This window comes from Aphelocoma coerulescens (genome assembly GCF_041296385.1).
Source record: "Aphelocoma coerulescens isolate FSJ_1873_10779 chromosome Z unlocalized genomic scaffold, UR_Acoe_1.0 ChrZ, whole genome shotgun sequence".
NCBI lineage: Eukaryota > Metazoa > Chordata > Aves > Passeriformes > Corvidae > Aphelocoma > Aphelocoma coerulescens.
Window position 1 is genome coordinate 3,547,033 of NW_027184085.1, and position 13,173 is coordinate 3,560,205.

At 40.6% G+C, this 13,173-nt stretch overlaps 1 protein-coding gene and 1 long non-coding RNA gene across 11 annotated transcripts in view; one reads left to right on the forward strand and one right to left on the reverse strand.

Annotated features, from left to right (window-relative positions):
• LOC138102991 (urea transporter 2-like) overlaps nucleotides 1-13,173 on the reverse strand; it is a 302,433-nt gene that overhangs the window by 156,968 nt on the left and 132,292 nt on the right. The gene's annotated exons all lie outside the window — the stretch shown is intronic.
• LOC138103289 (uncharacterized) lies at nucleotides 1,709-10,706 on the forward strand. The gene is made up of 3 exons (XR_011147690.1): nucleotides 1,709-1,847; nucleotides 4,867-5,071; nucleotides 6,395-10,706. It is a non-coding gene; the product is annotated as an uncharacterized lncRNA (long non-coding RNA).

The window sequence follows — 13,173 nt, forward strand, 5'->3', positions numbered from 1 at the left end:
ACTTATGTACTTTTCAACTTCCAATCTGAAATCTCTTGTGAGGCAGCCTGAGTTTGTATAGCATCTGCAGATATGAAACTTCTACTTTGGGATAAATTCAGATGAGCTGAGTAAAACCCTGTGGGGTATCACCAGTTTTCAAACAGACCAAGCAGAAAAAAAAAATCCGCTTCACTAGAAATCTAATAGTTCCTCTTTTTCTTCTGTTTTCACATGGGGATGTTCCAAGTTTTTTAAGGAAGAAAAAATCAAAAACTATGTAAAAACCAATGCAAAGAGGTGCTCGCCTGCAGTAAACGAGGGTATATCTATGTCTGCTTTGCAGAGTGGAAGGGGCTTCCAGTTCTGTGTGGAGATATGACACGGGAGTAGCATCTTTTTCCTCTCCAGCTACCCTGCCTTCAGTGGAGGGAGAGCTTTCCCACAGACCTCTTCATTCTGGAAAATGACCAGCAAAGAATGGGAACAGCCCCATCAAGGTCAGCTGCTTTCATAGCTGGAGAGATGCAGTGTTTACTCCCAGTTTTCAAAAACTGCCTAGTTGCCCCGTTTTTTTTCTTTCCTTCCTGCTCTTTAGATTCAATATTATTTTTTAGATCAAAAATTAATTCCAGATATTAAAACAGTCGTTTCTTTCCAGCATGTCAAATAGTTCCCATCTAGTGGTCTTGATCAGGTTTTTCCTTTCACAACAAAAAGTCCATTTGCAGACTGAAGAAATTTTGAAAATAAATAGACTCTGTTTTAGAGACTAGAATTTTGTTTTGAAGTCACAAAATTCCCAACCAGTCTTCAATACAGACTCAGGCTTCCAGGGCCAGTGGGAGCCAAGCCTGGCCCACCGAGCAAGATTCTCACTCTCTTCTCTCTGGAGGGAGACTTGCAAAACAGGCCAAGCGTTTGGGTTTTCAGACAGCAAACTCCAAAACTGTGGCTACGGGCATCATTTGCGCCTTTCATATTTCATCCAGCAATCAATCTCCTTATATCATCAGCTAGGAGAAGAGAGTATGATGAAAATCATAACAAAAGAGGTGAGTGGCAAAAGTGGAGACGGACTATTGTTGCAGTGACCACTAGTGACCAGGGCACAGGCTAGCTCCAGCGGTGGGCAGCAGGAGTGGGGAGCAGCTGGAGGCACGGAGCTTTGAAGCTGCTCCTCTGAAGCCTCTGCTCTACCCTGGGGAGCGAAGGCTCCAGGCACTGTGGCAGTCTGCAGCCTCCACGAAGGGAAAGAAAAAAAGCAGCAGGAAGACTTGCCACTGGATACAACCCAAAATTTATTGTAGGGAATCCGTGGTGAACAAGCACCAGTTGCAAAGTGACCATAGCTCATAAAGAGGGGTTGAACGGGGAGAAACTCGACCAGGGACCAATAGGAGGATTAGGAAGGAGGGGTGCCAGAGGGGAGGACCTACACCTGGCCCAATGGTCTTGGTGGGTGGAGCGAGAGGGGCCACATGCCCCAATGGGGCCTCGAGGTTTAGAGATTTCCAAGAGGGGAGGCATCCAAGGGGGCAGGGTCTCGGGGGATTGATGGGGACCATATTAGGGTAATTAGGGAGGGCTTCGGTGACTGGCATAGAACAATCCAGAACTCTGGGAGGGGTTTGGGTGATTGATAAGGAAAGAGCCAGAACAAGGGGAGGGGAAAACCATATAGGGAGCACCGGGGGAGTGGCTTGGATCTGGGGCAAACCAACTGGGAATAGGAGTGGGGGAGATAGGGATGAAGCATTGGGGTACAAAGAACATACAAAAATATGATAAAACAGTGCACCACCACAGACTATTTGGCTCAGATTAGGAAAGTCTGTCCACGTTGTGAAGGGCATGTGGTAGCAGAGGTAGGATTTTTTCCTTTTTCTCCCTATAGCTTTATCCTTTTCCTCCTGCAATCTCCAGATGATGCAAGTGCTGCTATAAGTGATATTTCAGCTTTTTATAACTTCAGACACACAGATTACCTCCCCAGCACCCTTTTATTGCTGAGAGTGGGTGAAAAAGAAAGTTTTAAAAAATGTGCTGTCCACTCATTAGGTTCAGTCTATTTCTGTAAAAGAACTAAGTGGTAAAAGAAAGGCAACTGTGACTGCACAGCAATGTTCATATGCTTTGGGTGAAGGATTGTATTTTGCTAAACCTTCCAGGAAAATAAACCTCAGGAAAATAATAATGCTTTATAGAGGTATGAGACTCTTTTGTCACCAGTCAATGATATTTTGGCTTGCTATGATTTCTTCATTGCCTGTCTCCATCTTCACCAGGCTGCATCATTTTGAGTAATCTTGCCTTTTTTTTTTTGACCTCTTTGCCTATTTTGCCTGTATTGATTTAGTTAAATTAATAGCAAATCCACCAGAAAGTCTGTTTTCCAATGATTTTTTTATTTGTTTTTCTTCTGAAATTGTGGCTCATGTTTGATGGATTCATCTAGAGTGATGAAAAGGAAGGAAAGGTGAAAACAAAAGTACCTGGAATAAACTTTTTTGGAGGAATTGTTGAGACTAGGACTAGAGAGAAGTCAGGAACCCTATTTTTCATAAGCAAATACTTCCAAGTTCAAGCCAGCAGCTGCTTTCTCTGCTGTTTCTCTGTTTTGAATAACAGGAATTTGAAGACATCTAGCCACAATTTGCTTTTTGAGTTGAAGGGGTAAAAAGAGGAAAAGCAACCCATCTAATATCTGAATCATCATTAGAGCAGGAGCACCTGCTTGCCCCCTGTCACCATTAACTAAGAGGAGTCCACAGTGGCTGCACTCCTAATTTTGGCACCTCAGTTTAGTGGCTATGGCGGTCTGGAAGGCATCCCAGATTATGTCCTCTCTTCCACCTTCTTCCATTTGTACTTGAATGAACGTAGCTCCTGCAGCTGTACTAGCAGGATCACAAATTACTTAAATGTGCTGAAAATGAGGTGTAACAGGGACATACTAAATGATCCTTGTGGAGCACCATTATCACTAGGAGCTCAAATAGGTGAGACATGGCTAATTGTACCACCCAGTCCTCAGCCTTCAAGCTGACTGGAAATTTGTATTGAGGGTAAGAATTTGGTTGGACTTATAAAAATGAAAATTAGCCTGTATCAAATAACCTTCCTTTAGCCCATCCTTTATTCTTTCTAAGCAATTATCTGCCAACCAGGGACAAGACTAGTTCCTGCCTTTCTGTCCCACAACCCCAAACCTCTTGTTCAGCCCCTTTGACAGAGACCTGCATATTCTCAGTGATGAGGATATTAGTATTTTACTGCTGACACCCCAGTTCTGAGCTGATAGGATTTATACCACTTAGTAAGGGAGGACATTGGGAAATACTCAGTAATCTGGATGTTTTTTACCAGCCCTGAGGGGGAAAGACATGAGGACAAGCTGTGTACTTAAGGTTGTCAAGTATTTTCCAGAAGAATTGCCACTGGAAGTGCTAAAAAAATGTGTAGATGTGGCACTTGGGGACATGGTTTAGTGGTGGAGCTGGCAGTGCAAGATTGATGGTTGGACTCAATATTAGAAGGTTTTTCCAATTTTAATTATTCCATGGGTTTATGATTCTGAGAGTTCTCTACTGGAAAATGTTGATTCAAGGTCATGAAATGTGCCTTGAGAATGTTTTGATTTCACTGGACATTTTGACTTACATCCGGTGGGGCTGAAGGAGAAATGTAGGCTCCAGGGAATTACTAAATCACTAACACTGCAAGCAACCAAGGTCTGTGAGACCCAGGTACATGGAGTAAACATGGGTGTACAGGAAAAAATATTCCCTGTACCCCACAGGATTAAATCTTGACTGTAAAATGGCCTGCAAGAGAGCAAAAAAACCACTCCTTCACCTCCAGATATGACTCTTGAAAATCCTGCTTTTGGTGTAAATCAGTATTAACAGAATTACCATTAGTAATCTAATATTAGTAATTAGTAATATTAGCAACCACAACCTTTTTTATTTCTGGCAAGCATTCATTTCATCAATTTAAAGGAAAAGTTAGTGGAAAGAGGGAGGAGTGACTTGGTTCTTACTAACATCCTCTTTGTCTTGTAGCAAAGAATTCTTATGGATAGCTAAAACTGCTGAAAAATATGAAAAATTATTATAAATACGGCATCAAAAGGTAGAAAATACCAGATAGAATAATTACATTGTCATATTTTTATATGAAAATTATTTTCCAGGCAAATATTGCCTGTTTGGAGAAGTTGAAAATAACTATAAATACATCCTTCTGCATGTCACAGAACAAAACAATTTTAAAGTTTAAACCCTATTATTTTAGAAGAGCTATTTATTTCAAGTAGGTGGCAATTTTCTTCCCCTCCCCCAGCCCACAGTATTCAGTAGCTATTCACCTCTCACAATTTTCATCTAGCCTGTTCTTTAGAATCCAATTGCAACCTTTAAAGTAGTCATCTATTTCTAATGGAAATCTCCACATCCAGCTCTTTGAGCTGCTTTTCCAAGCTCTTAATAAATTGCCTCAGGTTGTAGAGTTAGTAATGACACTAAGTGGTGGAGGCCTTTCATGAAATGTTCTGAACCTCAATTCTCTTCTCACCCTTTCTTTTGTCCACTGCTGCGTGCATTTTCGCAGATTTCCAACAATTGCACAGTCAAGTGGAACTGATGACTTTATTCTCCTGCAACAGAATTTGGGAAATTTGCCAGATAAGTGGGTATGAGAAGGAGTGTGTAAACGGGGTCAGCTGAAGTGGAATTGGATCTTGAAAGAGCAGTAAATACACAGCTCCTTCAAAGTACTTTTCTTGGCAAGAATGATCTCTTCAGGGAGAGAAAGAGGAAATCAGAGGGTGACTTATGTTACTGATCTTGCCTCCTGCTTTTTTCTTTCAATGGGTGTCTGCAGTGAACTGGAAGTGTTTGAAAGCTAGGTGCGGTGTGACAGCACTGCAGCGTGCTCTGCGGGCACACTCCTTGTAGAAGTGCGGGAATGAGAGGTGACCTCAGAGGATGTGAGAGCATCATCTGTGAAGAATCTCAAGTGTGTCCAAGTGCCTGTGTGAGATGCTGGAGCTTCTGGCTGAGAAATGACCCAGGACAATAAGTCTCAGGTAATTACTGGCTTCCCTGATACACAGCCCTTGACATAAAGGAGCAATAATTCTACACACCATATTTGACTGCAAGTTTCTTCAGAACCTATAAAATGGCATAAGATGGACACTCAGGAAAGGAGTATCAAAAAATCATAGAATGGTTTGTGTTGAAAGGGATCTTAAAGCTTGTTTCACCCCTGTGCCACAGTCAGGGACACTTTCCACTATCCCAGGCTGCTCCAAGCCCCATCCAACCTGGCCTTGGACGCTGCTAGGGATCCAGGGGCAGCCACAGCTGCTCTGGGCACCCTGTGCCAGGGCCTCAGCAGCCTCACAAGGAAGAATTTCTTCCCAATATCTAATCTAACCCAGCCCTCTGTCAATATTAGATGAGAGAAATGTTTTGCTGAGATGACTGTATTCTGGAACAGAAGGCTTTATGGACACCACAAAAGAAGCAGGCGTCCTGTTAAAAAAGATTGTGGGCATGTAGTGCATAAGTACCCAGTGTTATCATTAAGAGGGCAAATGCAGCCCTGAACATCTGAGCAGGGGAATTCTCAGATAAAGAAGGCAAGCAACATTTCTTGGTAAGGAAGATGGTATCTTAGTGCTGGTTTCTACATTTTAAAAGAGTCTCTGTGTGAGTCTGAAAGCAATTAGAGAAACATTACAAGCATGATTTAGAGCGGGGAAAACCTGTCTCACCATGAGAAATTTAAGAAGTCCAATCTATCCGGTCTATCCAGGAGTATATTAAGAGGTGAATTGGTCATGGTCTGCAAATATCTATGTTAGGAGGAGACTTTAGAAAACAGACAATTCTTTAATTATGGAGAGCAAAGCTTAATGAGATTTGGTAGTCTGAAACAAAGCTATTGTGAACTCAGAGTAGGAATGCAGCGTACATTTTTAACTGTGAAGATAATTAACCATTGAAGCAGTTTAACTGAGTATATGGAAGACTTTCTGTCACTTGAAAATGAGCTAAAGATAAACTATTATTTAAACTCAATTAAGTGGCTAGTGCAGACATAGCTAGCAAGGTTTTGTGGTCTGGTGTTATGCACATCAGATTGAAGGCTATGACTATCTCTTCTAAATTATAATTCTTCATTAATCATTTCTGTATCAAAGGGATACTTCTTTAGAAAGGGCAGGAATTACTCTGAAGACTGCAATTAAGAACACTACATTATCACATATTTAATTCTATTGGAACATAAATGAGCTATAACCTTTAAAAGGCTTTAAGAAATAAAACCCTCTGCATTGCTCTGGGTTTGCTATTTCTGTCCTGAATAGTCAATGTTCACAGATTCATCCTCTGGTTTTTAGCCATCGTCAGCCATCTGACCTCACTTCAGAACCTCATCTTCAGGAACAATAGCATGGGAAACCATCTTTCTGCTCCTTTGCTATTCTCTGGGATCAAACCCCCATCTCCTCTAGTGGGACAGAGGAAGTGTTGGCAAGATTGATTTTGTTTGTTTTAAAGCAGCTTTTTGAAGAACCTCATGGCAACACTGCCATCTCCCATGCCAGCTTGTCCATGTAGATGCTAGTCACCTGACTGACAAAAATCCCTTAAGAAAATCCTCACCTGGTCATAGAATACAGACCTGAAATTTATCCGTCTGCCAGATCATTAATGATAGAAGGAAGAAACAGAGGGCTTGTGTATGAGCTCTGCACGACAGCTGTAACTGTATAGAGCTGAGGAAAAGCCAATCCCAAGATTACAAACCAACGCACAACCGTTGGTGATGGAGACGTTCATCCTTCATCAGGATCCTACAGGGCACAGCAAGTCACTGACATCAGCAGGACACAGGGACTTATCCTTCTGAAATGTAAATCTGTGCTTGCTAAAGGAATTTCTCACATCATCAGCAGCTTGAGAAGTCTGCTGCCATTCATGCAATGTTAGAGTGAGGCATGGAAGAGGTTGTGGATTTATTATTAGTCCTTACACCAAGGAATACATCCCACAATATCAAGTCAACCCATCACCAAAATCTGTACTAACTTCAGGGAGTTCAGTACCGTGCAGGTTTTTCCATGCAAGATCAATGGGATCTAAGTAAAATCTGCAGGTGTTTCTGCCTCTCTCAGGCACCTCACTGCAAATACTCTTTTCCTAACGTTGCTCCAAGAGAAGTGGAGCAAAGAAAATGTACAGAGCCTTAAGAAGATCTTGCAAACAATTGTTGTGGGAGCAGAACAGTAAGTCTCACTGCAGCAACAAAAAATCTGAAAGGTCTGCCTGAACAGACAAGTGTCACAAACTGCTTCTGCACCTACTGAAATTCTTTGGACCTTCAAAACATTCAGTTAAATGAAATACTGTATTTTAACAAAATGAAGGAGTCAGTAAACAGCGATGTACAGACTTTCCTAAGGTTATGCAGATTAAAAAGTAGATTCCTTATTGCCAAAAGTTAAGCTATTTGGATCAGAAATGTTATAAAATCAACCCTCATGCTGCAATTGTATTCAATTTAAATGTTAGATGAGAGGTAGACAAATGAAAAAACAATGGTGAAAGGAAGGCTGTGGTTTTTGCTTTAGAAGATGAAATACACTTTTAAAGCTCATCTTTCATGAAGAAAAGGCTTAAGAAGGACCTTTGCCTTCACCACAGTGGAAACAATCTGGTGTTTTAAGACTGGACCATATAATTTCCATTGGATTAGTATATTTGTTTTGAGTAGTTTGGTCTCTAAACCAATATGCAGACATTCTTTTTTTTTTTTCCCCTTGGCAACTTTGCAAACTTTTGTCTCTTAGCCCTATGTATTTGTTGTGGTTTTGACCTCCTGCAGTGGGTTGAACTTCTGTCTAGAAGGGACAGAGTCAATGTGCCACAAAACCAACATGCAAAACCATTGGGGGCTTGTGTGGCTAAATGAATCACTACCCAAAAGTCTGCTTTTTACTGTATTTGGGGTGAGGGCAGCTTCCTTTCCCCTGTGTTTATGAGAATGGATTACCTTGAGGTCTTACAAAAAGCTGTTTCTTACTACCCATGGGACAACTGAGAGAAGATAAACCACACTTGATTTTCATAAGACAGGTAATTACCATAAATTGAGTAACTCATAGCCACAAAACTACAGCTGAACAAAGCTGTGGTCCCTGGAGGTCTCCTCTGGCTCTAAGACACAGTGACTCTCATACTTCACTCAATTTAAACTGTCCTAAAATGAGAAGAGGTTTCCCTATCCAGGAGTGAAACAAACCTACAGTTGCAGCTTTACGGTAACACTGTTATTTGCTCCCCATAATTTCATCTCTTTTCAAATTCTTCTGGTACACCTCCTCTGAGAAAGTCTTCCCTAGTCAAGACAATGTCAAAAAATAGATCATATTATCTTCTCCCTTTACCCCCAAGTCCCCAAGGAAACCATCCTTCCAGTTCACACAATTCAGTCTTGATAAATCTGTGTCTTCAACAGGAAATGAATTGGTTACTTGACAAATTTTCAGCTGGTTCTAACAAGAATTGGCAAAGGCCACAGTATGATCACACTTTGTTTTCTCTTAGAGCATTTCCCCATCCACTGAGGTATCTCTGGACACCTATTCTTTCCTTTTGGTTGTCCTTCCATCTACTGACATCAAAACCTCCCCATAGGAAACACCTGCCTGAGCTGGGAAAGGCAGTGGGAAATTTCTCATGGTGCTATGGGAGAGTTTGAACAGAGAAGGAGATCTGAGACCTTTTCATCAATTTTTGGACTTCCTCGGCCTGCCTTGCTCTGTGGCCAAGGTGTTGAAAGACACAGCCCCAGCTTGAGCTACGTATTTTCCAACTCAGTGGGGGCTGCCAGCGTTAAAAACTCAATGGCAACTGTCATCCTGGAAACATCCATAAGGGGTGCATGGAAATTAGCAAGGAAGTGAGTCACAGAGCAGACACATCCATCAGCCTCTTATCTTCCATAAGCTCCATCCCCAAATCAGCTCATTCTTGCACCATGCTGTGTCTTCACACTGGTAGAGGATGAAACAGATTGTTCCAATAATGTAGACAATGATCAGAATTAAAAAGTGGGGGCCCCAAAATTATTATAACATTTCTCGAAAGCCCAAAGGATTGTGAAGACATGAATTTCTACTGAAATTCGATGAAAGAGAGACCTTAATTTTTATTAATCTTTTTTGAAATATTACCTGGTCACTTAGATACTCAAGGAAAGGATTATTCTTTCTGGTTTATGAGAGAAAACTGGGGAGTTGATTCATTGGTGAGGGTAGGAATGTAAGAGAGAAAACTGAAGTAATTAAGAGGAGGAAAGGGCTATAACCTATATGTGTCCATGAATATATCTGTTGCACATTGTGGGGAATACAATGATATTCTTGGATAATAAAACTAAAAAAAAAAAAAAAGAAGTAATTTTTACGGACTGCAACAACAAATTTTGGACCTTGAGGCCATAGGGTGTGAGGGTGTGGTGAATGCTAGAACATAAGTTGACGTATCCACGTATCCATTAATGCTCTCAGCTAGTCCTGCAATATCTTTCATGGCAGAGTCACAGTTTGGACTCAAAAACTGGTTTGGTTTCAGTACTATAATACAGTGTTTTAAGGGAACAGGAGGAAGTTTGTTTTCTGCCTTAATTATTCTAATGTCAGGTGGTTTTGAGACCAATTAGATGTAATTTAGATATAAACTTTGCAGCTTGGATTGAAGACCTTCAGAGAAAGGATGGGTATGTTCTGCATATCCATTTCTATACGGGCTGTTGGATAGAAAGTAAACTGTGGAGCTTGCCTAACATGATGCATCCACATAGCCAGATTTTCCCAGTACTACTTTCTCCATGCCTAGGAAGATGACCTGCAAGGCCCTCATATCTGCTACTGCTCACCAGAGGAGCAACAACACATCAGTTATTTCCCCATCAGTGGTGCTTTGACCTGACGGGTTTGCAGATGAACGTTTTGTCAGTTCAGACTCTGGTACATTTCCAGAGGCTTTTGCTTCCAGCCTTGTCCCTTTTCCTGAAAACCATGTCTTGTGCCTAACATCAGGGAAATTCCAACACTTTACATAGATTCTTTGATAATTTTGACAGAAGAACTAATGGTTCTTTTACTCGTTTAACTTGGCAGTAAGCACAGTGTGACCTCCTGTAAAATCAGTTTTCCGTCAAGCAATGGAACTCCAAGGATAAAGTTACCATCTCAGGCTCAGCATCCTTTGCTCCCTATCCATCTTTCCCCAGATGTGGTTTTCTCTTTTAGTCTCGTCTGCATACTCTTCTAGATGATTATCTCTCATTCTGAAATACTCTCACTAAGTCATGAAAGGGTCAGCTTCTTCTCTAGTTATTGCTGCTGAAATTCTTTGGAGGTCATTAAGATAATACCAGATTTAGACTAAAGTAACTGGCATCACAAGGTGACCATAGTGCTCTTTCCCAAGCTCAGGACAAGCTCATGTCAGAGCTGTGCTTTCTTCTTCATTATCTCAAATTTATTCCATATGCTGCCTTTCCCATCTGGAAAAAGGTCCAAAGTGAGCTAAGCCTTCACAAGATTAGATGGAGATAGCATCTTGCAAGTCTAGCAATAAACCAGAAAATGTCTGTGTCTTCCAAGGATTTGGGATCATTTCAGAAGGCGTAAAGGTCCATATTATGTCTGATTGGAAAACATTTTTTTAAAATAGTATTTTCATTCAGTTTCCTAAACTAGCTAAAAATTTGTAGTTTTGTATAAATATTGTTATAAATTAAAACTCTAGAATATAGCGTATAGGATGGCCAGAATTATTTATTATTTCTGGCCAGAAAAGTACCTTCAAATAAATACTTTTTGTTTCTAAAACTCAATTTGTTTTCTCAGTATAAAAATTTTCCTGAAAATTTGGTCACTGTCTAAACATTGTAGTATGAGGAACTTCTTATGGTGCATTCTACTCATATTTCTTGATTTTTAGCCTTTTGCAAATTTTAATTATGCATGCATACAAGTCAGATGATCTATTCAAACCCATTTTCTAGGAGAAACTTCCAGGGAACTAGCTTTCATACAGTTTCTTTAGAGCTTCACCTACCAATGAAAACAACTGGTTTTCAAGAAGGATATGATGATGTAATTATACGAATGCTACAGCAATCAGGAAAAAGGTGACATCATAAAAATCCAGTAATTTTTTACCGTGGCTAAGAGTTTCAGCATAAATTTTCCTGGAAAATTAGTAGTGCTCTCCCCATTACTGAAGGAATATTTGTATATAATTTAGCCTCTATTTGTACCCCTGTAGCCACCACACTCAATAAGCTTTGCAGTGACAGTTGTAGAAAACCTCAAAAATTCTGTGAGTTTTTCAGCTTCGAAGTTCTGCTCAACACTTTGAAGGCTGCTGGCTTCTTGTTAGCCCTGTAGGTTGATGATGGGTCATGGCAGCCAGAGGTGCAAACACTGTTTTTTCCACTGCTTTGACCTCTGTGACAGGGACTGACTTTGGCACATGGCGCTCAAGAAGTTTCAAAGTTTTTGTGAAAATGCCATGGAACAGCATGTACTTAACACCCATCAAACAACCAGATAAATTTATAATTCTGTAGTTAACCCAAGAATCATTTGACTGTATGAAAATCAACTCAGTAATATCAGTAAAGTATTGAGTCACCCGAGTCTACAAAAATAGCTCAACCTTCCTTCAGAAAGAACTGGTTTCTAAGCTTAGAATACAGACTAGAGTCTGTATTTGGTGGTATTGGCATTGCATTTTGGGAGTTTTTATCTGATAATAGTGGAAAGCCATGCAGCTGCCCGATGTTATGACATTTTTCCCATTTGTCCTGGGAACAGAAATTGGATCTCTTTCATGTCCAGATGCTACTCATCACAATCAGAAAAATATGATCAGAATTAGCCTAATTGCTATTCTCATCATAAAAGGCCACAGGGACAAAATTTCTGCTGGTGGTTTTGCCTTGCAATTTGTGCATGAAATAAGCACACTTTCATGGAACCATAGAAACACAGAATTATAGAATGGTTTGAATTGAAAAGGACTTTAAAGCTGATCTCATTCCGACCCCCTGCCATGGGCAGGAACACCTTCCACTATCTGAGGCTGCTCCAAGCCCTGTCCAGCCTGGCCTTGGACACTTCCAGGGCTGGGGCAGCCACAGCTTCTCTGGGCAGCATCTGCCAGGGCCTCACAATCCTGAGGCACTTCACTTGTTTCTTTCTGAGATCTATTTGATAAGAGAAGACAGGTAGGAATTCGGTTAAAAAAAAAAAAATCACCTTTAATTAAAAAATTTTGTTGTATGATTTAATGGTTTTGGAATTGCAATAGCTACTGTAGGAAAAGCTAGAATAAAAAGAATGTGTATTGTTCCTGTATGATATAGTCTGAAGTTTCATAGGAACATTTTTAGTTAAGCTTCTAAACTGTTGATACCCGTTCAATACTTTTCACACAGCAGAATACCTCTCTCCCAGCTGAGTCTCTGTGTAAGTCACAGATACCTCATAGTCCTCTTGGACAGAGTTTCTGAAGAATCAGAGTGCATGAGCAATGAGTATTGCACTCAAAACAGCCCTTCACCAGCTCTCGCAAACGCGTTCAACAGATCAGGAACTCAACTCCAGTGTGCCTCCTTCAAGTGGTTCCATGCTTGAACAACTCCTTTGCCTTTTAGAACAAGGGGTGATGAAAAGGTGAACAAGTGAGAAGCTACAGAAAGTGACTCATCTCTTCAGAAGCTGGAGCAGTATAACAAAACAAAAACTGACGCACAGTCGACCCCAGGAGGATTCATCTTCAACCTTGATTATGTACATCAGCTGTGTCTTTATGACTGCTGCACATAAAACAGAGTGGGAACTCAGAAATCAACTGGCTTATAAGATCAAATAATAATGTAATTTTTTCCCTACGCATACTGATTTGCTCAGTAAATGGAATCTACCTTTGGATATATAAGCTGGTATTTGTTTTCCTTTCATGCCTGGTTGTTAATAAATAAAATTTTGAGTATTGCAAGGGAAGGAATGTATGAAGGTTGATGGTCCAAATAGAAGGTAAGTTGTGTATCTAGTTCCCCAAAGGTCTCTGCGAATATTAAAGAGAGAATTTAGGAAGA